A 24018-nucleotide genomic window follows, 5' to 3' on the forward strand; every position below is an offset into this window, starting at 1 on the left:
CAGCCGCTTTGCCACTCTGCATTTTCAGACGGGAGGGAGTGAGGGAGTGAGGGAGGGAGGGAGGGAGGAAGGGAGGGGGGAGAGGGGAGCTCAAACGCCAGTAGTCAGACGCGTTATCCATTGCGCCACTGGCCCTCGTGGGTCTGCGCATACCCCTATCCTTCCACAAAAGGGAGGTACTGTGCTTGCCCCCTCCCCACATTACACAGCTCTTTAGAAAATAATGCTACTCTTCATTTCGGAGCTGACTCTCAAGCCGCTTCATCTTCCAGTCCTATCTAGAAAGGAAGGCCCTGAAAAGTTGGCAGCAATTGCAAAGCAGGATTTGCCTTCATTTATTGGGGTTGGGGGGGTGGGGTCAATCGGTCAGGGGCTTACTTCCCCACACACTTCAGGAGCGCCACAGGGACTCTTCTCAAGCCTGCCAATAGGCTGCAGATATTTGCCCCCAGCCAATGCTGCACTTTGGGGGCAAGGGGCAGGTTTCAGGTGGCAAGACGGGCAGCAAAGGGTTAATGAGGCGTGCCCCAGCACTCACGCGCCTCCGAGAGGAACTGCAGACTCTCTTGCCCATTTTAGCAAAAGGGGACCGTCCACCCCTGATGGGGCTCGAACCCCTGCCCCTTCTGTTAGCATGGCCTGCGCCTTCCCCCCTAGGCTAGGGAGGCCATCCCCATGCAGATACCGTCCCGCACTACAGACCCGTCAGCCGCTTTGCCACTCTGCATTTTCAGACGGGAGGGAGTGAGGGAGTGAGGGAGGGAGGGAGGGAGGAAGGGAGGGGGGAGAGGGGAGCTCAAACGCCAGTAGGCAGGCAGCCTTGCTGTCTGCTGCCTACCGGAGCTGCTGTGTGCAGCGCCCACAAGCCTCTCAGCGCTTGCCTGTGTGCAGCAGCACCCTTCACACTTCCGCCTGTCGCCCCATGACAGGTGGGGGCGGGGGCTTGGGCACACGAGAGAGCCTGGGAGGGACAGCTCGCACTCCAACCAGTGATCCCAAAACCCACTCTCTCTGGCCCTAATCCTGTCTCTCTTTCTTTCCTTCTTTCCTTCCTTTCTTTCCCTCACTTGCTGTTTTTTCTTTCTTTCTTTCTTTCTTTCTTTCTTTCTTTCTTTCTTTCTTTCTTTCTTTCTTTCTTTCTTTCTTTCTTTCTTTCTTTCTTTCTTTCTTTCTTTCTTTCTTTCTTTCTTTCCTTGCTTCTTTCCTTGCTTCCTTTCTTTCTTTACCACTTACCTTTTGTCTTTCTTCCTTTCTTTCTCAGGCAGCCATCATTAGACAAGTCTTGGTATTGTGCTTTGCTTAGCCACTGCAAGCAATGACAGCTCAATACCAGAGCAGCGTAAAGCTTGATTTCTGCCACTGAAAGTGCATCTCGGTCATTTGCGTGGGACACCACCGGTCAAGCTTCTCAAGCATCCTGCCAGTGGTGGACCCATGGGGCACTGCTCTCAGGATCTCCATAACCTGCTTCTTGCTGACAGCCTCCCATATGGTCTAGCGGTTAGGATTCCTGGTTTTCACCCAGGCGGCCCGGGTTCGACTCCCGGTATGGGAAGACTAGCCTTTTCTACATAGAACTCCCGATTCCGTTTCTGTTGCATTTACATTTTGAGAAAAGCCTGAATTTCCCCACATTGTTTCCCTTGGGGCCCCGGCGGCCCCATGCAGTCTGTCCGTGTTTCAGGCTCCCGATTCCTCAGTATGAGGGCTGGACTTGCAAGAAGAAGGGCCGACTACAAGCGGCTTGGGTATGAGGTGCATACCAATGTCTGCGGCTTTCATACCCGAGATCTCGTCTGCACCCACCTTTGAGGCGTGACGTGTCCCCCGCACCCCCCGTCAAGAGAGCAACGGTGGGACCACATTTGGAAAACAGGCCGCCTTGCATTGAAACCGTTGCTGCAAGACGTTAAAGGCCAGAGGAAAGAAGGGCGCCCTGACAGACCGTCATTTCCGCTGACCTCGAGTGTTAAGCGTTCAGTACCTCGGCCAAGGCTAGGGAGAAGACAGAGACTACGCAATCACAATTGGGGTTAAATTAAAAACAAAACGCGCTTCCCCGAGCCAGGTAGGAGTCGAACCTACAATCTTCTGATCCGTAGTCAGACGCGTTATCCATTGCGCCACTGGCCCTCGTGGGTCTGCGCATACCCCTATCCTTCCACAAAAGGGAGGTGCTGTGCTTGCCCCCTCCCCACATTACACAGCTCTTTAGAAAATAATGCTACTCTTCATTTCGGAGCTGACTCTCAAGCCGCTTCATCTTCCAGTCCTATCTAGAAAGGAAGGCCCTGAAAAGTTGGCAGCAATTGCAAAGCAGGATTTGCCTTCATTTATTGGGGTTGGGGGGGTGGGGTCAATCGGTCAGGGGCTTACTTCCCCACACACTTCAGGAGCGCCACAGGGACTCTTCTCCAGCCTGCCAATAGGCTGCAGATATTTGCCCCCAGCCAATGCTGCACTTTGGGGGCAAGGGGCAGGTTTCAGGTGGTAAGACGGGCAGCAAAGGGTTAATGAGGCGTGCCCCAGCACTCACGCGCCTCCGAGAGGAACTGCAGACTCTCTTGCCCATTTTAGCAAAAGGGGACCGTCCACCCCTGATGGGGCTCGAACCCCTGCCCCTTCTGTTAGCATGGCCTGCGCCTTCCCCCCTAGGCTAGGGAGGCCATCCCCATGCAGATACCGTCCCGCACTACAGACCCGTCAGCCGCTTTGCCACTCTGCATTTTCAGACGGGAGGGAGTGAGGGAGTGAGGGAGGGAGGGAGGGAGGAAGGGAGGGGGGAGAGGGGAGCTCAAACGCCAGTAGGCAGGCAGCCTTGCTGTCTGCTGCCTACCGGAGCTGCTGTGTGCAGCGCCCACAAGCCTCTCAGCGCTTGCCTGTGTGCAGCAGCACCCTTCACACTTCCGCCTGTCGCCCCATGACAGGTGGGGGCGGGGGCTTGGGCACACGAGAGAGCCTGGGAGGGACAGCTCGCACTCCAACCAGTGATCCCAAAACCCACTCTCTCTGGCCCTAATCCTGTCTCTCTTTCTTTCCTTCTTTCCTTCCTTTCTTTCCCTCACTTGCTGTTTTTTCTTTCTTTCTTTCTTTCTTTCTTTCTTTCTTTCTTTCTTTCTTTCTTTCTTTCTTTCTTTCTTTCTTTCTTTCTTTCCTTGCTTCTTTCCTTGCTTCCTTTCTTTCTTTACCACTTACCTTTTGTCTTTCTTCCTTTCTTTCTCAGGCAGCCATCATTAGACAAGTCTTGGTATTGTGCTTTGCTTAGCCACTGCAAGCAATGACAGCTCAATACCAGAGCAGCGTAAAGCTTGATTTCTGCCACTGAAAGTGCATCTCGGTCATTTGCGTCGGACACCACCGGTCAAGCTTCTCAAGCATCCTGCCAGTGGTGGACCCATGGGGCACTGCTCTCAGGATCTCCATAACCTGCTTCTTGCTGACAGCCTCCCATATGGTCTAGCGGTTAGGATTCCTGGTTTTCACCCAGGCGGCCCGGGTTCGACTCCCGGTATGGGAAGACTAGCCTTTTCTACATAGAACTCCCGATTCCGTTTCTGTTGCATTTACATTTTGAGAAAAGCCTGAATTTCCCCACATTGTTTCCCTTGGGGCCCCGGCGGCCCCATGCAGTCTGTCCGTGTTTCAGGCTCCCGATTCCTCAGTATGAGGGCTGGACTTGCAAGAAGAAGGGCCGACTACAAGCGGCTTGGGTATGAGGTGCATACCAATGTCTGCGGCTTTCATACCCGAGATCTCGTCTGCACCCACCTTTGAGGCGTGACGTGTCCCCCGCACCCCCCGTCAAGAGAGCAACGGTGGGACCACATTTGGAAAACAGGCCGCCTTGCATTGAAACCGTTGCTGCAAGACGTTAAAGGCCAGAGGAAAGAAGGGCGCCCTGACAGACCGTCATTTCCGCTGACCTCGAGTGTTAAGCGTTCAGTACCTCGGCCAAGGCTAGGGAGAAGACAGAGACTACGCAATCACAATTGGGGTTAAATTAAAAACAAAACGCGCTTCCCCGAGCCAGGTAGGAGTCAAACCTACAATCTTCTGATCCGTAGTCAGACGCGTTATCCATTGCGCCACTGGCCCTCGTGGGTCTGCGCATACCCCTATCCTTCCACAAAAGGGAAGTACTGTGCTTGCCCCCTCCCCACATTACACAGCTCTTTAGAAAATAATGCTACTCTTCATTTCGGAGCTGACTCTCAAGCCGCTTCATCTTCCAGTCCTATCTAGAAAGGAAGGCCCTGAAAAGTTGGCAGCAATTGCAAAGCAGGATTTGCCTTCATTTATTGGGGTTGGGGGGGTGGGGTCAATCGGTCAGGGGCTTACTTCCCCACACACTTCAGGAGCGCCACAGGGACTCTTCTCAAGCCTGCCAATAGGCTGCAGATATTTGCCCCCAGCCAATGCTGCACTTTGGGGGCAAGGGGCAGGTTTCAGGTGGCAAGACGGGCAGCAAAGGGTTAATGAGGCGTGCCCCAGCACTCACGCGCCTCCGAGAGGAACTGCAGACTCTCTTGCCCATTTTAGCAAAAGGGGACCGTCCACCCCTGATGGGGCTCGAACCCCTGCCCCTTCTGTTAGCATGGCCTGCGCCTTCCCCCCTAGGCTAGGGAGGCCATCCCCATGCAGATACCGTCCCGCACTACAGACCCGTCAGCCGCTTTGCCACTCTGCATTTTCAGACGGGAGGGAGTGAGGGAGTGAGGGAGGGAGGGAGGGAGGAAGGGAGGGGGGAGAGGGGAGCTCAAACGCCAGTAGTCAGACGCGTTATCCATTGCGCCACTGGCCCTCGTGGGTCTGCGCATACCCCTATCCTTCCACAAAAGGGAGGTACTGTGCTTGCCCCCTCCCCACATTACACAGCTCTTTAGAAAATAATGCTACTCTTCATTTCGGAGCTGACTCTCAAGCCGCTTCATCTTCCAGTCCTATCTAGAAAGGAAGGCCCTGAAAAGTTGGCAGCAATTGCAAAGCAGGATTTGCCTTCATTTATTGGGGTTGGGGGGGTGGGGTCAATCGGTCAGGGGCTTACTTCCCCACACACTTCAGGAGCGCCACAGGGACTCTTCTCAAGCCTGCCAATAGGCTGCAGATATTTGCCCCCAGCCAATGCTGCACTTTGGGGGCAAGGGGCAGGTTTCAGGTGGCAAGACGGGCAGCAAAGGGTTAATGAGGCGTGCCCCAGCACTCACGCGCCTCCGAGAGGAACTGCAGACTCTCTTGCCCATTTTAGCAAAAGGGGACCGTCCACCCCTGATGGGGCTCGAACCCCTGCCCCTTCTGTTAGCATGGCCTGCGCCTTCCCCCCTAGGCTAGGGAGGCCATCCCCATGCAGATACCGTCCCGCACTACAGACCCGTCAGCCGCTTTGCCACTCTGCATTTTCAGACGGGAGGGAGTGAGGGAGTGAGGGAGGGAGGGAGGGAGGAAGGGAGGGGGGAGAGGGGAGCTCAAACGCCAGTAGGCAGGCAGCCTTGCTGTCTGCTGCCTACCGGAGCTGCTGTGTGCAGCGCCCACAAGCCTCTCAGCGCTTGCCTGTGTGCAGCAGCACCCTTCACACTTCCGCCTGTCGCCCCATGACAGGTGGGGGCGGGGGCTTGGGCACACGAGAGAGCCTGGGAGGGACAGCTCGCACTCCAACCAGTGATCCCAAAACCCACTCTCTCTGGCCCTAATCCTGTCTCTCTTTCTTTCCTTCTTTCCTTCCTTTCTTTCCCTCACTTGCTGTTTTTTCTTTCTTTCTTTCTTTCTTTCTTTCTTTCTTTCTTTCTTTCTTTCTTTCTTTCTTTCTTTCTTTCTTTCCTTGCTTCTTTCCTTGCTTCCTTTCTTTCTTTACCACTTACCTTTTGTCTTTCTTCCTTTCTTTCTCAGGCAGCCATCATTAGACAAGTCTTGGTATTGTGCTTTGCTTAGCCACTGCAAGCAATGACAGCTCAATACCAGAGCAGCGTAAAGCTTGATTTCTGCCACTGAAAGTGCATCTCGGTCATTTGCGTGGGACACCACCGGTCAAGCTTCTCAAGCATCCTGCCAGTGGTGGACCCATGGGGCACTGCTCTCAGGATCTCCATAACCTGCTTCTTGCTGACAGCCTCCCATATGGTCTAGCGGTTAGGATTCCTGGTTTTCACCCAGGCGGCCCGGGTTCGACTCCCGGTATGGGAAGACTAGCCTTTTCTACATAGAACTCCCGATTCCGTTTCTGTTGCATTTACATTTTGAGAAAAGCCTGAATTTCCCCACATTGTTTCCCTTGGGGCCCCGGCGGCCCCATGCAGTCTGTCCGTGTTTCAGGCTCCCGATTCCTCAGTATGAGGGCTGGACTTGCAAGAAGAAGGGCCGACTACAAGCGGCTTGGGTATGAGGTGCATACCAATGTCTGCGGCTTTCATACCCGAGATCTCGTCTGCACCCACCTTTGAGGCGTGACGTGTCCCCCGCACCCCCCGTCAAGAGAGCAACGGTGGGACCACATTTGGAAAACAGGCCGCCTTGCATTGAAACCGTTGCTGCAAGACGTTAAAGGCCAGAGGAAAGAAGGGCGCCCTGACAGACCGTCATTTCCGCTGACCTCGAGTGTTAAGCGTTCAGTACCTCGGCCAAGGCTAGGGAGAAGACAGAGACTACGCAATCACAATTGGGGTTAAATTAAAAACAAAACGCGCTTCCCCGAGCCAGGTAGGAGTCGAACCTACAATCTTCTGATCCGTAGTCAGACGCGTTATCCATTGCGCCACTGGCCCTCGTGGGTCTGCGCATACCCCTATCCTTCCACAAAAGGGAGGTGCTGTGCTTGCCCCCTCCCCACATTACACAGCTCTTTAGAAAATAATGCTACTCTTCATTTCGGAGCTGACTCTCAAGCCGCTTCATCTTCCAGTCCTATCTAGAAAGGAAGGCCCTGAAAAGTTGGCAGCAATTGCAAAGCAGGATTTGCCTTCATTTATTGGGGTTGGGGGGGTGGGGTCAATCGGTCAGGGGCTTACTTCCCCACACACTTCAGGAGCGCCACAGGGACTCTTCTCCAGCCTGCCAATAGGCTGCAGATATTTGCCCCCAGCCAATGCTGCACTTTGGGGGCAAGGGGCAGGTTTCAGGTGGCAAGACGGGCAGCAAAGGGTTAATGAGGCGTGCCCCAGCACTCACGCGCCTCCGAGAGGAACTGCAGACTCTCTTGCCCATTTTAGCAAAAGGGGACCGTCCACCCCTGATGGGGCTCGAACCCCTGCCCCTTCTGTTAGCATGGCCTGCGCCTTCCCCCCTAGGCTAGGGAGGCCATCCCCATGCAGATACCGTCCCGCACTACAGACCCGTCAGCCGCTTTGCCACTCTGCATTTTCAGACGGGAGGGAGTGAGGGAGTGAGGGAGGGAGGGAGGGAGGAAGGGAGGGGGGAGAGGGGAGCTCAAACGCCAGTAGTCAGACGCGTTATCCATTGCGCCACTGGCCCTCGTGGGTCTGCGCATACCCCTATCCTTCCACAAAAGGGAGGTACTGTGCTTGCCCCCTCCCCACATTACACAGCTCTTTAGAAAATAATGCTACTCTTCATTTCGGAGCTGACTCTCAAGCCGCTTCATCTTCCAGTCCTATCTAGAAAGGAAGGCCCTGAAAAGTTGGCAGCAATTGCAAAGCAGGATTTGCCTTCATTTATTGGGGTTGGGGGGGTGGGGTCAATCGGTCAGGGGCTTACTTCCCCACACACTTCAGGAGCGCCACAGGGACTCTTCTCAAGCCTGCCAATAGGCTGCAGATATTTGCCCCCAGCCAATGCTGCACTTTGGGGGCAAGGGGCAGGTTTCAGGTGGCAAGACGGGCAGCAAAGGGTTAATGAGGCGTGCCCCAGCACTCACGCGCCTCCGAGAGGAACTGCAGACTCTCTTGCCCATTTTAGCAAAAGGGGACCGTCCACCCCTGATGGGGCTCGAACCCCTGCCCCTTCTGTTAGCATGGCCTGCGCCTTCCCCCCTAGGCTAGGGAGGCCATCCCCATGCAGATACCGTCCCGCACTACAGACCCGTCAGCCGCTTTGCCACTCTGCATTTTCAGACGGGAGGGAGTGAGGGAGTGAGGGAGGGAGGGAGGGAGGAAGGGAGGGGGGAGAGGGGAGCTCAAACGCCAGTAGGCAGGCAGCCTTGCTGTCTGCTGCCTACCGGAGCTGCTGTGTGCAGCGCCCACAAGCCTCTCAGCGCTTGCCTGTGTGCAGCAGCACCCTTCACACTTCCGCCTGTCGCCCCATGACAGGTGGGGGCGGGGGCTTGGGCACACGAGAGAGCCTGGGAGGGACAGCTCGCACTCCAACCAGTGATCCCAAAACCCACTCTCTCTGGCCCTAATCCTGTCTCTCTTTCTTTCCTTCTTTCCTTCCTTTCTTTCCCTCACTTGCTGTTTTTTCTTTCTTTCTTTCTTTCTTTCTTTCTTTCTTTCTTTCTTTCTTTCTTTCTTTCTTTCTTTCTTTCTTTCTTTCTTTCCTTGCTTCTTTCCTTGCTTCCTTTCTTTCTTTACCACTTACCTTTTGTCTTTCTTCCTTTCTTTCTCAGGCAGCCATCATTAGACAAGTCTTGGTATTGTGCTTTGCTTAGCCACTGCAAGCAATGACAGCTCAATACCAGAGCAGCGTAAAGCTTGATTTCTGCCACTGAAAGTGCATCTCGGTCATTTGCGTCGGACACCACCGGTCAAGCTTCTCAAGCATCCTGCCAGTGGTGGACCCATGGGGCACTGCTCTCAGGATCTCCATAACCTGCTTCTTGCTGACAGCCTCCCATATGGTCTAGCGGTTAGGATTCCTGGTTTTCACCCAGGCGGCCCGGGTTCGACTCCCGGTATGGGAAGACTAGCCTTTTCTACATAGAACTCCCGATTCCGTTTCTGTTGCATTTACATTTTGAGAAAAGCCTGAATTTCCCCACATTGTTTCCCTTGGGGCCCCGGCGGCCCCATGCAGTCTGTCCGTGTTTCAGGCTCCCGATTCCTCAGTATGAGGGCTGGACTTGCAAGAAGAAGGGCCGACTACAAGCGGCTTGGGTATGAGGTGCATACCAATGTCTGCGGCTTTCATACCCGAGATCTCGTCTGCACCCACCTTTGAGGCGTGACGTGTCCCCCGCACCCCCCGTCAAGAGAGCAACGGTGGGACCACATTTGGAAAACAGGCCGCCTTGCATTGAAACCGTTGCTGCAAGACGTTAAAGGCCAGAGGAAAGAAGGGCGCCCTGACAGACCGTCATTTCCGCTGACCTCGAGTGTTAAGCGTTCAGTACCTCGGCCAAGGCTAGGGAGAAGACAGAGACTACGCAATCACAATTGGGGTTAAATTAAAAACAAAACGCGCTTCCCCGAGCCAGGTAGGAGTCGAACCTACAATCTTCTGATCCGTAGTCAGACGCGTTATCCATTGCGCCACTGGCCCTCGTGGGTCTGCGCATACCCCTATCCTTCCACAAAAGGGAGGTGCTGTGCTTGCCCCCTCCCCACATTACACAGCTCTTTAGAAAATAATGCTACTCTTCATTTCGGAGCTGACTCTCAAGCCGCTTCATCTTCCAGTCCTATCTAGAAAGGAAGGCCCTGAAAAGTTGGCAGCAATTGCAAAGCAGGATTTGCCTTCATTTATTGGGGTTGGGGGGGTGGGGTCAATCGGTCAGGGGCTTACTTCCCCACACACTTCAGGAGCGCCACAGGGACTCTTCTCCAGCCTGCCAATAGGCTGCAGATATTTGCCCCCAGCCAATGCTGCACTTTGGGGGCAAGGGGCAGGTTTCAGGTGGCAAGACGGGCAGCAAAGGGTTAATGAGGCGTGCCCCAGCACTCACGCGCCTCCGAGAGGAACTGCAGACTCTCTTGCCCATTTTAGCAAAAGGGGACCGTCCATCCCTGATAGGGCTCGAACCGCTGCCCTTGGTTCTTGCGTGTTCTCTCAAGCTAGTCATTTTTAGATTGGTCTTGGTATTGTGCTTTGCTTAGCCACTGTAAGCAATGACAGCTCAATACCAGAGCAGCGTAAAGCTTGATTTCTGCCACTGAAAGTGCATCTCGGTCATTTGCGTGGGACACCACCGGTCAAGCTTCTCAAGCATCCTGCCAGTGGTGGACCCATGGGGCACTGCTCTCAGGATCTCCATAACCTGCTTCTTGCTGACAGCCTCCCATATGGTCTAGCGGTTAGGATTCCTGGTTTTCACCCAGGCGGCCCGGGTTCGACTCCCGGTATGGGAAGACTAGCCTTTTCTACATAGAACTCCCGATTCCGTTTCTGTTGCATTTACATTTTGAGAAAAGCCTGAATTTCCCCACATTGTTTCCCTTGGGGCCCCGGCGGCCCCATGCAGTCTGTCCGTGTTTCAGGCTCCCGATTCCTCAGTATGAGGGCTGGACTTGCAAGAAGAAGGGCCGACTACAAGCGGCTTGGGTATGAGGTGCATACCAATGTCTGCGGCTTTCATACCCGAGATCTCGTCTGCACCCACCTTTGAGGCGTGACGTGTCCCCCGCACCCCCCGTCAAGAGAGCAACGGTGGGACCACATTTGGAAAACAGGCCGCCTTGCATTGAAACCGTTGCTGCAAGACGTTAAAGGCCAGAGGAAAGAAGGGCGCCCTGACAGACCGTCATTTCCGCTGACCTCGAGTGTTAAGCGTTCAGTACCTCGGCCAAGGCTAGGGAGAAGACAGAGACTACGCAATCACAATTGGGGTTAAATTAAAAACAAAACGCGCTTCCCCGAGCCAGGTAGGAGTCGAACCTACAATCTTCTGATCCGTAGTCAGACGCGTTATCCATTGCGCCACTGGCCCTCGTGGGTCTGCGCATACCCCTATCCTTCCACAAAAGGGAGGTACTGTGCTTGCCCCCTCCCCACATTACACAGCTCTTTAGAAAATAATGCTACTCTTCATTTCGGAGCTGACTCTCAAGCCGCTTCATCTTCCAGTCCTATCTAGAAAGGAAGGCCCTGAAAAGTTGGCAGCAATTGCAAAGCAGGATTTGCCTTCATTTATTGGGGTTGGGGGGGTGGGGTCAATCGGTCAGGGGCTTACTTCCCCACACACTTCAGGAGCGCCACAGGGACTCTTCTCAAGCCTGCCAATAGGCTGCAGATATTTGCCCCCAGCCAATGCTGCACTTTGGGGGCAAGGGGCAGGTTTCAGGTGGCAAGACGGGCAGCAAAGGGTTAATGAGGCGTGCCCCAGCACTCACGCGCCTCCGAGAGGAACTGCAGACTCTCTTGCCCATTTTAGCAAAAGGGGACCGTCCACCCCTGATGGGGCTCGAACCCCTGCCCCTTCTGTTAGCATGGCCTGCGCCTTCCCCCCTAGGCTAGGGAGGCCATCCCCATGCAGATACCGTCCCGCACTACAGACCCGTCAGCCGCTTTGCCACTCTGCATTTTCAGACGGGAGGGAGTGAGGGAGTGAGGGAGGGAGGGAGGGAGGAAGGGAGGGGGGAGAGGGGAGCTCAAACGCCAGTAGTCAGACGCGTTATCCATTGCGCCACTGGCCCTCGTGGGTCTGCGCATACCCCTATCCTTCCACAAAAGGGAGGTACTGTGCTTGCCCCCTCCCCACATTACACAGCTCTTTAGAAAATAATGCTACTCTTCATTTCGGAGCTGACTCTCAAGCCGCTTCATCTTCCAGTCCTATCTAGAAAGGAAGGCCCTGAAAAGTTGGCAGCAATTGCAAAGCAGGATTTGCCTTCATTTATTGGGGTTGGGGGGGTGGGGTCAATCGGTCAGGGGCTTACTTCCCCACACACTTCAGGAGCGCCACAGGGACTCTTCTCAAGCCTGCCAATAGGCTGCAGATATTTGCCCCCAGCCAATGCTGCACTTTGGGGGCAAGGGGCAGGTTTCAGGTGGCAAGACGGGCAGCAAAGGGTTAATGAGGCGTGCCCCAGCACTCACGCGCCTCCGAGAGGAACTGCAGACTCTCTTGCCCATTTTAGCAAAAGGGGACCGTCCACCCCTGATGGGGCTCGAACCCCTGCCCCTTCTGTTAGCATGGCCTGCGCCTTCCCCCCTAGGCTAGGGAGGCCATCCCCATGCAGATACCGTCCCGCACTACAGACCCGTCAGCCGCTTTGCCACTCTGCATTTTCAGACGGGAGGGAGTGAGGGAGTGAGGGAGGGAGGGAGGGAGGAAGGGAGGGGGGAGAGGGGAGCTCAAACGCCAGTAGGCAGGCAGCCTTGCTGTCTGCTGCCTACCGGAGCTGCTGTGTGCAGCGCCCACAAGCCTCTCAGCGCTTGCCTGTGTGCAGCAGCACCCTTCACACTTCCGCCTGTCGCCCCATGACAGGTGGGGGCGGGGGCTTGGGCACACGAGAGAGCCTGGGAGGGACAGCTCGCACTCCAACCAGTGATCCCAAAACCCACTCTCTCTGGCCCTAATCCTGTCTCTCTTTCTTTCCTTCTTTCCTTCCTTTCTTTCCCTCACTTGCTGTTTTTTCTTTCTTTCTTTCTTTCTTTCTTTCTTTCTTTCTTTCTTTCTTTCTTTCTTTCTTTCTTTCTTTCTTTCTTTCCTTGCTTCTTTCCTTGCTTCCTTTCTTTCTTTACCACTTACCTTTTGTCTTTCTTCCTTTCTTTCTCAGGCAGCCATCATTAGACAAGTCTTGGTATTGTGCTTTGCTTAGCCACTGCAAGCAATGACAGCTCAATACCAGAGCAGCGTAAAGCTTGATTTCTGCCACTGAAAGTGCATCTCGGTCATTTGCGTCGGACACCACCGGTCAAGCTTCTCAAGCATCCTGCCAGTGGTGGACCCATGGGGCACTGCTCTCAGGATCTCCATAACCTGCTTCTTGCTGACAGCCTCCCATATGGTCTAGCGGTTAGGATTCCTGGTTTTCACCCAGGCGGCCCGGGTTCGACTCCCGGTATGGGAAGACTAGCCTTTTCTACATAGAACTCCCGATTCCGTTTCTGTTGCATTTACATTTTGAGAAAAGCCTGAATTTCCCCACATTGTTTCCCTTGGGGCCCCGGCGGCCCCATGCAGTCTGTCCGTGTTTCAGGCTCCCGATTCCTCAGTATGAGGGCTGGACTTGCAAGAAGAAGGGCCGACTACAAGCGGCTTGGGTATGAGGTGCATACCAATGTCTGCGGCTTTCATACCCGAGATCTCGTCTGCACCCACCTTTGAGGCGTGACGTGTCCCCCGCACCCCCCGTCAAGAGAGCAACGGTGGGACCACATTTGGAAAACAGGCCGCCTTGCATTGAAACCGTTGCTGCAAGACGTTAAAGGCCAGAGGAAAGAAGGGCGCCCTGACAGACCGTCATTTCCGCTGACCTCGAGTGTTAAGCGTTCAGTACCTCGGCCAAGGCTAGGGAGAAGACAGAGACTACGCAATCACAATTGGGGTTAAATTAAAAACAAAACGCGCTTCCCCGAGCCAGGTAGGAGTCGAACCTACAATCTTCTGATCCGTAGTCAGACGCGTTATCCATTGCGCCACTGGCCCTCGTGGGTCTGCGCATACCCCTATCCTTCCACAAAAGGGAGGTGCTGTGCTTGCCCCCTCCCCACATTACACAGCTCTTTAGAAAATAATGCTACTCTTCATTTCGGAGCTGACTCTCAAGCCGCTTCATCTTCCAGTCCTATCTAGAAAGGAAGGCCCTGAAAAGTTGGCAGCAATTGCAAAGCAGGATTTGCCTTCATTTATTGGGGTTGGGGGGGTGGGGTCAATCGGTCAGGGGCTTACTTCCCCACACACTTCAGGAGCGCCACAGGGACTCTTCTCCAGCCTGCCAATAGGCTGCAGATATTTGCCCCCAGCCAATGCTGCACTTTGGGGGCAAGGGGCAGGTTTCAGGTGGCAAGACGGGCAGCAAAGGGTTAATGAGGCGTGCCCCAGCACTCACGCGCCTCCGAGAGGAACTGCAGACTCTCTTGCCCATTTTAGCAAAAGGGGACCGTCCATCCCTGATAGGGCTCGAACCGCTGCCCTTGGTTCTTGCGTGTTCTCTCAAGCTAGTCATTTTTAGATTGGTCTTGGTATTGTGCTTTGCTTAGCCACTGTAAGCAATGACAGCTCAATACCAGAGCAGCGTAAAGCTTGATTTCTGCCACTGAAAGTGCATCTCGGTCATTTGCGTGGGACACCACCGGTCAAGCTTCTCAAGCATCCTGCCAGTGGTGGACCCATGGGGCACTGCTCTCAGGATCTCCATAACCTGCTTCTTGCTGACAGCCTCCCATATGGTCTAGCGGTTAGGATTCCTGGTTTTCACCCAGGCGGCCCGGGTTCGACTCCCGGTATGGGAAGACTAGCCTTTTCTACATAGAACTCCCGATTCCGTTTCTGTTGCATTTACATTTTGAGAAAAGCCTGAATTTCCCCACATTGTTTCCCTTGGGGCCCCGGCGGCCCCATGCAGTCTGTCCGTGTTTCAGGCTCCCGATTCCTCAGTATGAGGGCTGGACTTGCAAGAAGAAGGGCCGACTACAAGCGGCTTGGGTATGAGGTGCATACCAATGTCTGCGGCTTTCATACCCGAGATCTCGTCTGCACCCACCTTTGAGGCGTGACGTGTCCCCCGCACCCCCCGTCAAGAGAGCAACGGTGGGACCACATTTGGAAAACAGGCCGCCTTGCATTGAAACCGTTGCTGCAAGACGTTAAAGGCCAGAGGAAAGAAGGGCGCCCTGACAGACCGTCATTTCCGCTGACCTCGAGTGTTAAGCGTTCAGTACCTCGGCCAAGGCTAGGGAGAAGACAGAGACTACGCAATCACAATTGGGGTTAAATTAAAAACAAAACGCGCTTCCCCGAGCCAGGTAGGAGTCGAACCTACAATCTTCTGATCCGTAGTCAGACGCGTTATCCATTGCGCCACTGGCCCTCGTGGGTCTGCGCATACCCCTATCCTTCCACAAAAGGGAGGTACTGTGCTTGCCCCCTCCCCACATTACACAGCTCTTTAGAAAATAATGCTACTCTTCATTTCGGAGCTGACTCTCAAGCCGCTTCATCTTCCAGTCCTATCTAGAAAGGAAGGCCCTGAAAAGTTGGCAGCAATTGCAAAGCAGGATTTGCCTTCATTTATTGGGGTTGGGGGGGTGGGGTCAATCGGTCAGGGGCTTACTTCCCCACACACTTCAGGAGCGCCACAGGGACTCTTCTCAAGCCTGCCAATAGGCTGCAGATATTTGCCCCCAGCCAATGCTGCACTTTGGGGGCAAGGGGCAGGTTTCAGGTGGCAAGACGGGCAGCAAAGGGTTAATGAGGCGTGCCCCAGCACTCACGCGCCTCCGAGAGGAACTGCAGACTCTCTTGCCCATTTTAGCAAAAGGGGACCGTCCACCCCTGATGGGGCTCGAACCCCTGCCCCTTCTGTTAGCATGGCCTGCGCCTTCCCCCCTAGGCTAGGGAGGCCATCCCCATGCAGATACCGTCCCGCACTACAGACCCGTCAGCCGCTTTGCCACTCTGCATTTTCAGACGGGAGGGAGTGAGGGAGTGAGGGAGGGAGGGAGGGAGGAAGGGAGGGGGGAGAGGGGAGCTCAAACGCCAGTAGTCAGACGCGTTATCCATTGCGCCACTGGCCCTCGTGGGTCTGCGCATACCCCTATCCTTCCACAAAAGGGAGGTACTGTGCTTGCCCCCTCCCCACATTACACAGCTCTTTAGAAAATAATGCTACTCTTCATTTCGGAGCTGACTCTCAAGCCGCTTCATCTTCCAGTCCTATCTAGAAAGGAAGGCCCTGAAAAGTTGGCAGCAATTGCAAAGCAGGATTTGCCTTCATTTATTGGGGTTGGGGGGGTGGGGTCAATCGGTCAGGGGCTTACTTCCCCACACACTTCAGGAGCGCCACAGGGACTCTTCTCAAGCCTGCCAATAGGCTGCAGATATTTGCCCCCAGCCAATGCTGCACTTTGGGGGCAAGGGGCAGGTTTCAGGTGGCAAGACGGGCAGCAAAGGGTTAATGAGGCGTGCCCCAGCACTCACGCGCCTCCGAGAGGAACTGCAGACTCTCTTGCCCATTTTAGCAAAAGGGGACCGTCCACCCCTGATGGGGCTCGAACCCCTGCCCCTTCTGTTAGCATGGCCTGCGCCTTCCCCCCTAGGCTAGGGAGGCCATCCCCATGCAGATACCGTCCCGCACTACAGACCCGTCAGCCGCTTTGCCACTCTGCATTTTCAGACGGGAGGGAGTGAGGGAGTGAGGGAGGGAGGGAGGGAGGAAGGGAGGGGGGAGAGGGGAGCTCAAACGCCAGTAGGCAGGCAGCCTTGCTGTCTGCTGCCTACCGGAGCTGCTGTGTGCAGCGCCCACAAGCCTCTCAGCGCTTGCCTGTGTGCAGCAGCACCCTTCACACTTCCGCCTGTCGCCCCATGACAGGTGGGGGCGGGGGCTTGGGCACACGAGAGAGCCTGGGAGGGACAGCTCGCACTCCAACCAGTGATCCCAAAACCCACTCTCTCTGGCCCTAATCCTGTCTCTCTTTCTTTCCTTCTTTCCTTCCTTTCTTTCCCTCACTTGCTGTTTTTTCTTTCTTTCTTTCTTTCTTTCTTTCTTTCTTTCTTTCTTTCTTTCTTTCTTTCTTTCTTTCTTTCTTTCTTTCTTTCTTTCTTTCTTTCTTTCTTTCTTTCTTTCTTTCTTTCTTTCCTTGCTTCTTTCCTTGCTTCCTTTCTTTCTTTACCACTTACCTTTTGTCTTTCTTCCTTTCTTTCTCAGGCAGCCATCATTAGACAAGTCTTGGTATTGTGCTTTGCTTAGCCACTGCAAGCAATGACAGCTCAATACCAGAGCAGCGTAAAGCTTGATTTCTGCCACTGAAAGTGCATCTCGGTCATTTGCGTCGGACACCACCGGTCAAGCTTCTCAAGCATCCTGCCAGTGGTGGACCCATGGGGCACTGCTCTCAGGATCTCCATAACCTGCTTCTTGCTGACAGCCTCCCATATGGTCTAGCGGTTAGGATTCCTGGTTTTCACCCAGGCGGCCCGGGTTCGACTCCCGGTATGGGAAGACTAGCCTTTTCTACATAGAACTCCCGATTCCGTTTCTGTTGCATTTACATTTTGAGAAAAGCCTGAATTTCCCCACATTGTTTCCCTTGGGGCCCCGGCGGCCCCATGCAGTCTGTCCGTGTTTCAGGCTCCCGATTCCTCAGTATGAGGGCTGGACTTGCAAGAAGAAGGGCCGACTACAAGCGGCTTGGGTATGAGGTGCATACCAATGTCTGCGGCTTTCATACCCGAGATCTCGTCTGCACCCACCTTTGAGGCGTGACGTGTCCCCCGCACCCCCCGTCAAGAGAGCAACGGTGGGACCACATTTGGAAAACAGGCCGCCTTGCATTGAAACCGTTGCTGCAAGACGTTAAAGGCCAGAGGAAAGAAGGGCGCCCTGACAGACCGTCATTTCCGCTGACCTCGAGTGTTAAGCGTTCAGTACCTCGGCCAAGGCTAGGGAGAAGACAGAGACTACGCAATCACAATTGGGGTTAAATTAAAAACAAAACGCGCTTCCCCGAGCCAGGTAGGAGTCGAACCTACAATCTTCTGATCCGTAGTCAGACGCGTTATCCATTGCGCCACTGGCCCTCGTGGGTCTGCGCATACCCCTATCCTTCCACAAAAGGGAGGTGCTGTGCTTGCCCCCTCCCCACATTACACAGCTCTTTAGAAAATAATTCTACTCTTCATTTCGGAGCTGACTCTCAAGCCGCTTCATCTTCCAGTCCTATCTAGAAAGGAAGGCCCTGAAAAGTTGGCAGCAATTGCAAAGCAGGATTTGCCTTCATTTATTGGGGTTGGGGGGGTGGGGTCAATCGGTCAGGGGCTTACTTCCCCACACACTTCAGGAGCGCCACAGGGACTCTTCTCCAGCCTGCCAATAGGCTGCAGATATTTGCCCCCAGCCAATGCTGCACTTTGGGGGCAAGGGGCAGGTTTCAGGTGGCAAGACGGGCAGCAAAGGGTTAATGAGGCGTGCCCCAGCACTCACGCGCCTCCGAGAGGAACTGCAGACTCTCTTGCCCATTTTAGCAAAAGGGGACCGTCCATCCCTGATAGGGCTCGAACCGCTGCCCTTGGTTCTTGCGTGTTCTCTCAAGCTAGTCATTTTTAGATTGGTCTTGGTATTGTGCTTTGCTTAGCCACTGTAAGCAATGACAGCTCAATACCAGAGCAGCGTAAAGCTTGATTTCTGCCACTGAAAGTGCATCTCGGTCATTTGCGTGGGACACCACCGGTCAAGCTTCTCAAGCATCCTGCCAGTGGTGGACCCATGGGGCACTGCTCTCAGGATCTCCATAACCTGCTTCTTGCTGACAGCCTCCCATATGGTCTAGCGGTTAGGATTCCTGGTTTTCACCCAGGCGGCCCGGGTTCGACTCCCGGTATGGGAAGACTAGCCTTTTCTACATAGAACTCCCGATTCCGTTTCTGTTGCATTTACATTTTGAGAAAAGCCTGAATTTCCCCACATTGTTTCCCTTGGGGCCCCGGCGGCCCCATGCAGTCTGTCCGTGTTTCAGGCTCCCGATTCCTCAGTATGAGGGCTGGACTTGCAAGAAGAAGGGCCGACTACAAGCGGCTTGGGTATGAGGTGCATACCAATGTCTGCGGCTTTCATACCCGAGATCTCGTCTGCACCCACCTTTGAGGCGTGACGTGTCCCCCGCACCCCCCGTCAAGAGAGCAACGGTGGGACCACATTTGGAAAACAGGCCGCCTTGCATTGAAACCGTTGCTGCAAGACGTTAAAGGCCAGAGGAAAGAAGGGCGCCCTGACAGACCGTCATTTCCGCTGACCTCGAGTGTTAAGCGTTCAGTACCTCGGCCAAGGCTAGGGAGAAGACAGAGACTACGCAATCACAATTGGGGTTAAATTAAAAACAAAACGCGCTTCCCCGAGCCAGGTAGGAGTCGAACCTACAATCTTCTGATCCGTAGTCAGACGCGTTATCCATTGCGCCACTGGCCCTCGTGGGTCTGCGCATACCCCTATCCTTCCACAAAAGGGAGGTACTGTGCTTGCCCCCTCCCCACATTACACAGCTCTTTAGAAAATAATGCTACTCTTCATTTCGGAGCTGACTCTCAAGCCGCTTCATCTTCCAGTCCTATCTAGAAAGGAAGGCCCTGAAAAGTTGGCAGCAATTGCAAAGCAGGATTTGCCTTCATTTATTGGGGTTGGGGGGGTGGGGTCAATCGGTCAGGGGCTTACTTCCCCACACACTTCAGGAGCGCCACAGGGACTCTTCTCAAGCCTGCCAATAGGCTGCAGATATTTGCCCCCAGCCAATGCTGCACTTTGGGGGCAAGGGGCAGGTTTCAGGTGGCAAGACGGGCAGCAAAGGGTTAATGAGGCGTGCCCCAGCACTCACGCGCCTCCGAGAGGAACTGCAGACTCTCTTGCCCATTTTAGCAAAAGGGGACCGTCCACCCCTGATGGGGCTCGAACCCCTGCCCCTTCTGTTAGCATGGCCTGCGCCTTCCCCCCTAGGCTAGGGAGGCCATCCCCATGCAGATACCGTCCCGCACTACAGACCCGTCAGCCGCTTTGCCACTCTGCATTTTCAGACGGGAGGGAGTGAGGGAGTGAGGGAGGGAGGGAGGGAGGAAGGGAGGGGGGAGAGGGGAGCTCAAACGCCAGTAGTCAGACGCGTTATCCATTGCGCCACTGGCCCTCGTGGGTCTGCGCATACCCCTATCCTTCCACAAAAGGGAGGTACTGTGCTTGCCCCCTCCCCACATTACACAGCTCTTTAGAAAATAATGCTACTCTTCATTTCGGAGCTGACTCTCAAGCCGCTTCATCTTCCAGTCCTATCTAGAAAGGAAGGCCCTGAAAAGTTGGCAGCAATTGCAAAGCAGGATTTGCCTTCATTTATTGGGGTTGGGGGGGTGGGGTCAATCGGTCAGGGGCTTACTTCCCCACACACTTCAGGAGCGCCACAGGGACTCTTCTCAAGCCTGCCAATAGGCTGCAGATATTTGCCCCCAGCCAATGCTGCACTTTGGGGGCAAGGGGCAGGTTTCAGGTGGCAAGACGGGCAGCAAAGGGTTAATGAGGCGTGCCCCAGCACTCACGCGCCTCCGAGAGGAACTGCAGACTCTCTTGCCCATTTTAGCAAAAGGGGACCGTCCACCCCTGATGGGGCTCGAACCCCTGCCCCTTCTGTTAGCATGGCCTGCGCCTTCCCCCCTAGGCTAGGGAGGCCATCCCCATGCAGATACCGTCCCGCACTACAGACCCGTCAGCCGCTTTGCCACTCTGCATTTTCAGACGGGAGGGAGTGAGGGAGTGAGGGAGGGAGGGAGGGAGGAAGGGAGGGGGGAGAGGGGAGCTCAAACGCCAGTAGGCAGGCAGCCTTGCTGTCTGCTGCCTACCGGAGCTGCTGTGTGCAGCGCCCACAAGCCTCTCAGCGCTTGCCTGTGTGCAGCAGCACCCTTCACACTTCCGCCTGTCGCCCCATGACAGGTGGGGGCGGGGGCTTGGGCACACGAGAGAGCCTGGGAGGGACAGCTCGCACTCCAACCAGTGATCCCAAAACCCACTCTCTCTGGCCCTAATCCTGTCTCTCTTTCTTTCCTTCTTTCCTTCCTTTCTTTCCCTCACTTGCTGTTTTTTCTTTCTTTCTTTCTTTCTTTCTTTCTTTCTTTCTTTCTTTCTTTCTTTCTTTCTTTCTTTCTTTCTTTCTTTCTTTCTTTCTTTCTTTCTTTCTTTCTTTCTTTCTTTCTTTCTTTCCTTGCTTCTTTCCTTGCTTCCTTTCTTTCTTTACCACTTACCTTTTGTCTTTCTTCCTTTCTTTCTCAGGCAGCCATCATTAGACAAGTCTTGGTATTGTGCTTTGCTTAGCCACTGCAAGCAATGACAGCTCAATACCAGAGCAGCGTAAAGCTTGATTTCTGCCACTGAAAGTGCATCTCGGTCATTTGCGTCGGACACCACCGGTCAAGCTTCTCAAGCATCCTGCCAGTGGTGGACCCATGGGGCACTGCTCTCAGGATCTCCATAACCTGCTTCTTGCTGACAGCCTCCCATATGGTCTAGCGGTTAGGATTCCTGGTTTTCACCCAGGCGGCCCGGGTTCGACTCCCGGTATGGGAAGACTAGCCTTTTCTACATAGAACTCCCGATTCCGTTTCTGTTGCATTTACATTTTGAGAAAAGCCTGAATTTCCCCACATTGTTTCCCTTGGGGCCCCGGCGGCCCCATGCAGTCTGTCCGTGTTTCAGGCTCCCGATTCCTCAGTATGAGGGCTGGACTTGCAAGAAGAAGGGCCGACTACAAGCGGCTTGGGTATGAGGTGCATACCAATGTCTGCGGCTTTCATACCCGAGATCTCGTCTGCACCCACCTTTGAGGCGTGACGTGTCCCCCGCACCCCCCGTCAAGAGAGCAACGGTGGGACCACATTTGGAAAACAGGCCGCCTTGCATTGAAACTGTTGCTGCAAGACGTTAAAGGCCAGAGGAAAGAAGGGCGCCCTGACAGACCGTCATTTCCGCTGACCTCGAGTGTTAAGCGTTCAGTACCTCGGCCAAGGCTAGGGAGAAGACAGAGACTACGCAATCACAATTGGGGTTAAATTAAAAACAAAACGCGCTTCCCCGAGCCAGGTAGGAGTCGAACCTACAATCTTCTGATCCGTAGTCAGACGCGTTATCCATTGCGCCACTGGCCCTCGTGGGTCTGCGCATACCCCTATCCTTCCACAAAAGGGAGGTGCTGTGCTTGCCCCCTCCCCACATTACACAGCTCTTTAGAAAATAATGCTACTCTTCATTTCGGAGCTGACTCTCAAGCCGCTTCATCTTCCAGTCCTATCTAGAAAGGAAGGCCCTGAAAAGTTGGCAGCAATTGCAAAGCAGGATTTGCCTTCATTTATTGGGGTTGGGGGGGTGGGGTCAATCGGTCAGGGGCTTACTTCCCCACACACTTCAGGAGCGCCACAGGGACTCTTCTCCAGCCTGCCAATAGGCTGCAGATATTTGCCCCCAGCCAATGCTGCACTTTGGGGGCAAGGGGCAGGTTTCAGGTGGCAAGACGGGCAGCAAAGGGTTAATGAGGCGTGCCCCAGCACTCACGCGCCTCCGAGAGGAACTGCAGACTCTCTTGCCCATTTTAGCAAAAGGGGACCGTCCATCCCTGATAGGGCTCGAACCGCTGCCCTTGGTTCTTGCGTGTTCTCTCAAGCTAGTCATTTTTAGATTGGTCTTGGTATTGTGCTTTGCTTAGCCACTGTAAGCAATGACAGCTCAATACCAGAGCAGCGTAAAGCTTGATTTCTGCCACTGAAAGTGCATCTCGGTCATTTGCGTGGGACACCACCGGTCAAGCTTCTCAAGCATCCTGCCAGTGGTGGACCCATGGGGCACTGCTCTCAGGATCTCCATAACCTGCTTCTTGCTGACAGCCTCCCATATGGTCTAGCGGTTAGGATTCCTGGTTTTCACCCAGGCGGCCCGGGTTCGACTCCCGGTATGGGAAGACTAGCCTTTTCTACATAGAACTCCCGATTCCGTTTCTGTTGCATTTACATTTTGAGAAAAGCCTGAATTTCCCCACATTGTTTCCCTTGGGGCCCCGGCGGCCCCATGCAGTCTGTCCGTGTTTCAGGCTCCCGATTCCTCAGTATGAGGGCTGGACTTGCAAGAAGAAGGGCCGACTACAAGCGGCTTGGGTATGAGGTGCATACCAATGTCTGCGGCTTTCATACCCGAGATCTCGTCTGCACCCACCTTTGAGGCGTGACGTGTCCCCCGCACCCCCCGTCAAGAGAGCAACGGTGGGACCACATTTGGAAAACAGGCCGCCTTGCATTGAAACCGTTGCTGCAAGACGTTAAAGGCCAGAGGAAAGAAGGGCGCCCTGACAGACCGTCATTTCCGCTGACCTCGAGTGTTAAGCGTTCAGTACCTCGGCCAAGGCTAGGGAGAAGACAGAGACTACGCAATCACAATTGGGGTTAAATTAAAAACAAAACGCGCTTCCCCGAGCCAGGTAGGAGTCGAACCTACAATCTTCTGATCCGTAGTCAGACGCGTTATCCATTGCGCCACTGGCCCTCGTGGGTCTGCGCATACCCCTATCCTTCCACAAAAGGGAGGTACTGTGCTTGCCCCCTCCCCACATTACACAGCTCTTTAGAAAATAATGCTACTCTTCATTTCGGAGCTGACTCTCAAGCCGCTTCATCTTCCAGTCCTATCTAGAAAGGAAGGCCCTGAAAAGTTGGCAGCAATTGCAAAGCAGGATTTGCCTTCATTTATTGGGGTTGGGGGGGTGGGGTCAATCGGTCAGGGGCTTACTTCCCCACACACTTCAGGAGCGCCACAGGGACTCTTCTCAAGCCTGCCAATAGGCTGCAGATATTTGCCCCCAGCCAATGCTGCACTTTGGGGGCAAGGGGCAGGTTTCAGGTGGCAAGACGGGCAGCAAAGGGTTAATGAGGCGTGCCCCAGCACTCACGCGCCTCCGAGAGGAACTGCAGACTCTCTTGCCCATTTTAGCAAAAGGGGACCGTCCACCCCTGATGGGGCTCGAACCACTGCCCCTTCTGTTAGCATGGCCTGCGCCTTCCCCCCTAGGCTAGGGAGGCCATCCCCATGCAGATACCGTCCCGCACTACAGACCCGTCAGCCGCTTTGCCACTCTGCATTTTCAGACGGGAGGGAGTGAGGGAGTGAGGGAGGGAGGGAGGGAGGAAGGGAGGGGGGAGAGGGGAGCTCAAACGCCAGTAGTCAGACGCGTTATCCATTGCGCCACTGGCCCTCGTGGGTCTGCGCATACCCCTATCCTTCCACAAAAGGGAGGTACTGTGCTTGCCCCCTCCCCACATTACACAGCTCTTTAGAAAATAATGCTACTCTTCATTTCGGAGCTGACTCTCAAGCCGCTTCATCTTCCAGTCCTATCTAGAAAGGAAGGCCCTGAAAAGTTGGCAGCAATTGCAAAGCAGGATTTGCCTTCATTTATTGGGGTTGGGGGGGTGGGGTCAATCGGTCAGGGGCTTACTTCCCCACACACTTCAGGAGCGCCACAGGG

General features: G+C 54.5%; 22 non-coding genes across 22 annotated transcripts; 11 read left to right on the forward strand and 11 right to left on the reverse strand.

Moving 5' to 3' along the window:
• Positions 1-1483: 1483 nt before the first annotated feature.
• Positions 1484-1555, forward strand: TRNAE-UUC (transfer RNA glutamic acid (anticodon UUC)). The gene has a single exon. It is a non-coding gene; the product is annotated as a tRNA-Glu (tRNA).
• A 505-nt stretch (positions 1556-2060) lies between these two features.
• Positions 2061-2133, reverse strand: TRNAR-ACG (transfer RNA arginine (anticodon ACG)). Its single transcript has one exon. It is a non-coding gene; the product is annotated as a tRNA-Arg (tRNA).
• A 1312-nt stretch (positions 2134-3445) lies between these two features.
• Positions 3446-3517, forward strand: TRNAE-UUC (transfer RNA glutamic acid (anticodon UUC)). Its single transcript has one exon. It is a non-coding gene; the product is annotated as a tRNA-Glu (tRNA).
• A 505-nt stretch (positions 3518-4022) lies between these two features.
• On the reverse strand, positions 4023-4095 carry TRNAR-ACG (transfer RNA arginine (anticodon ACG)). Its single transcript has one exon. It is a non-coding gene; the product is annotated as a tRNA-Arg (tRNA).
• Positions 4096-6105: 2010 nt separating this feature from the next.
• Positions 6106-6177, forward strand: TRNAE-UUC (transfer RNA glutamic acid (anticodon UUC)). The gene has a single exon. It is a non-coding gene; the product is annotated as a tRNA-Glu (tRNA).
• A 505-nt stretch (positions 6178-6682) lies between these two features.
• TRNAR-ACG (transfer RNA arginine (anticodon ACG)) lies at positions 6683-6755 on the reverse strand. Its single transcript has one exon. It is a non-coding gene; the product is annotated as a tRNA-Arg (tRNA).
• A 2018-nt stretch (positions 6756-8773) lies between these two features.
• On the forward strand, positions 8774-8845 carry TRNAE-UUC (transfer RNA glutamic acid (anticodon UUC)). Its single transcript has one exon. It is a non-coding gene; the product is annotated as a tRNA-Glu (tRNA).
• Positions 8846-9350: 505 nt separating this feature from the next.
• Positions 9351-9423, reverse strand: TRNAR-ACG (transfer RNA arginine (anticodon ACG)). Its single transcript has one exon. It is a non-coding gene; the product is annotated as a tRNA-Arg (tRNA).
• Positions 9424-10157: 734 nt separating this feature from the next.
• Positions 10158-10229, forward strand: TRNAE-UUC (transfer RNA glutamic acid (anticodon UUC)). The gene has a single exon. It is a non-coding gene; the product is annotated as a tRNA-Glu (tRNA).
• Positions 10230-10734: 505 nt separating this feature from the next.
• On the reverse strand, positions 10735-10807 carry TRNAR-ACG (transfer RNA arginine (anticodon ACG)). The gene has a single exon. It is a non-coding gene; the product is annotated as a tRNA-Arg (tRNA).
• A 2014-nt stretch (positions 10808-12821) lies between these two features.
• On the forward strand, positions 12822-12893 carry TRNAE-UUC (transfer RNA glutamic acid (anticodon UUC)). The gene has a single exon. It is a non-coding gene; the product is annotated as a tRNA-Glu (tRNA).
• A 505-nt stretch (positions 12894-13398) lies between these two features.
• On the reverse strand, positions 13399-13471 carry TRNAR-ACG (transfer RNA arginine (anticodon ACG)). Its single transcript has one exon. It is a non-coding gene; the product is annotated as a tRNA-Arg (tRNA).
• A 734-nt stretch (positions 13472-14205) lies between these two features.
• Positions 14206-14277, forward strand: TRNAE-UUC (transfer RNA glutamic acid (anticodon UUC)). Its single transcript has one exon. It is a non-coding gene; the product is annotated as a tRNA-Glu (tRNA).
• Positions 14278-14782: 505 nt separating this feature from the next.
• Positions 14783-14855, reverse strand: TRNAR-ACG (transfer RNA arginine (anticodon ACG)). Its single transcript has one exon. It is a non-coding gene; the product is annotated as a tRNA-Arg (tRNA).
• A 2058-nt stretch (positions 14856-16913) lies between these two features.
• TRNAE-UUC (transfer RNA glutamic acid (anticodon UUC)) lies at positions 16914-16985 on the forward strand. Its single transcript has one exon. It is a non-coding gene; the product is annotated as a tRNA-Glu (tRNA).
• A 505-nt stretch (positions 16986-17490) lies between these two features.
• Positions 17491-17563, reverse strand: TRNAR-ACG (transfer RNA arginine (anticodon ACG)). The gene has a single exon. It is a non-coding gene; the product is annotated as a tRNA-Arg (tRNA).
• A 734-nt stretch (positions 17564-18297) lies between these two features.
• On the forward strand, positions 18298-18369 carry TRNAE-UUC (transfer RNA glutamic acid (anticodon UUC)). The gene has a single exon. It is a non-coding gene; the product is annotated as a tRNA-Glu (tRNA).
• A 505-nt stretch (positions 18370-18874) lies between these two features.
• Positions 18875-18947, reverse strand: TRNAR-ACG (transfer RNA arginine (anticodon ACG)). The gene has a single exon. It is a non-coding gene; the product is annotated as a tRNA-Arg (tRNA).
• A 2058-nt stretch (positions 18948-21005) lies between these two features.
• On the forward strand, positions 21006-21077 carry TRNAE-UUC (transfer RNA glutamic acid (anticodon UUC)). Its single transcript has one exon. It is a non-coding gene; the product is annotated as a tRNA-Glu (tRNA).
• Positions 21078-21582: 505 nt separating this feature from the next.
• Positions 21583-21655, reverse strand: TRNAR-ACG (transfer RNA arginine (anticodon ACG)). Its single transcript has one exon. It is a non-coding gene; the product is annotated as a tRNA-Arg (tRNA).
• Positions 21656-22389: 734 nt separating this feature from the next.
• On the forward strand, positions 22390-22461 carry TRNAE-UUC (transfer RNA glutamic acid (anticodon UUC)). The gene has a single exon. It is a non-coding gene; the product is annotated as a tRNA-Glu (tRNA).
• Positions 22462-22966: 505 nt separating this feature from the next.
• On the reverse strand, positions 22967-23039 carry TRNAR-ACG (transfer RNA arginine (anticodon ACG)). Its single transcript has one exon. It is a non-coding gene; the product is annotated as a tRNA-Arg (tRNA).
• Positions 23040-24018: the final 979 nt, after the last annotated feature.

Source organism: Ambystoma mexicanum, unplaced genomic scaffold (assembly GCF_040938575.1).
Source record: "Ambystoma mexicanum isolate Mex_15411 unplaced genomic scaffold, UKY_AmexF1_1 Mex_scaf152, whole genome shotgun sequence".
NCBI classification, from domain to species: Eukaryota; Metazoa; Chordata; class Amphibia; order Caudata; family Ambystomatidae; genus Ambystoma; species Ambystoma mexicanum.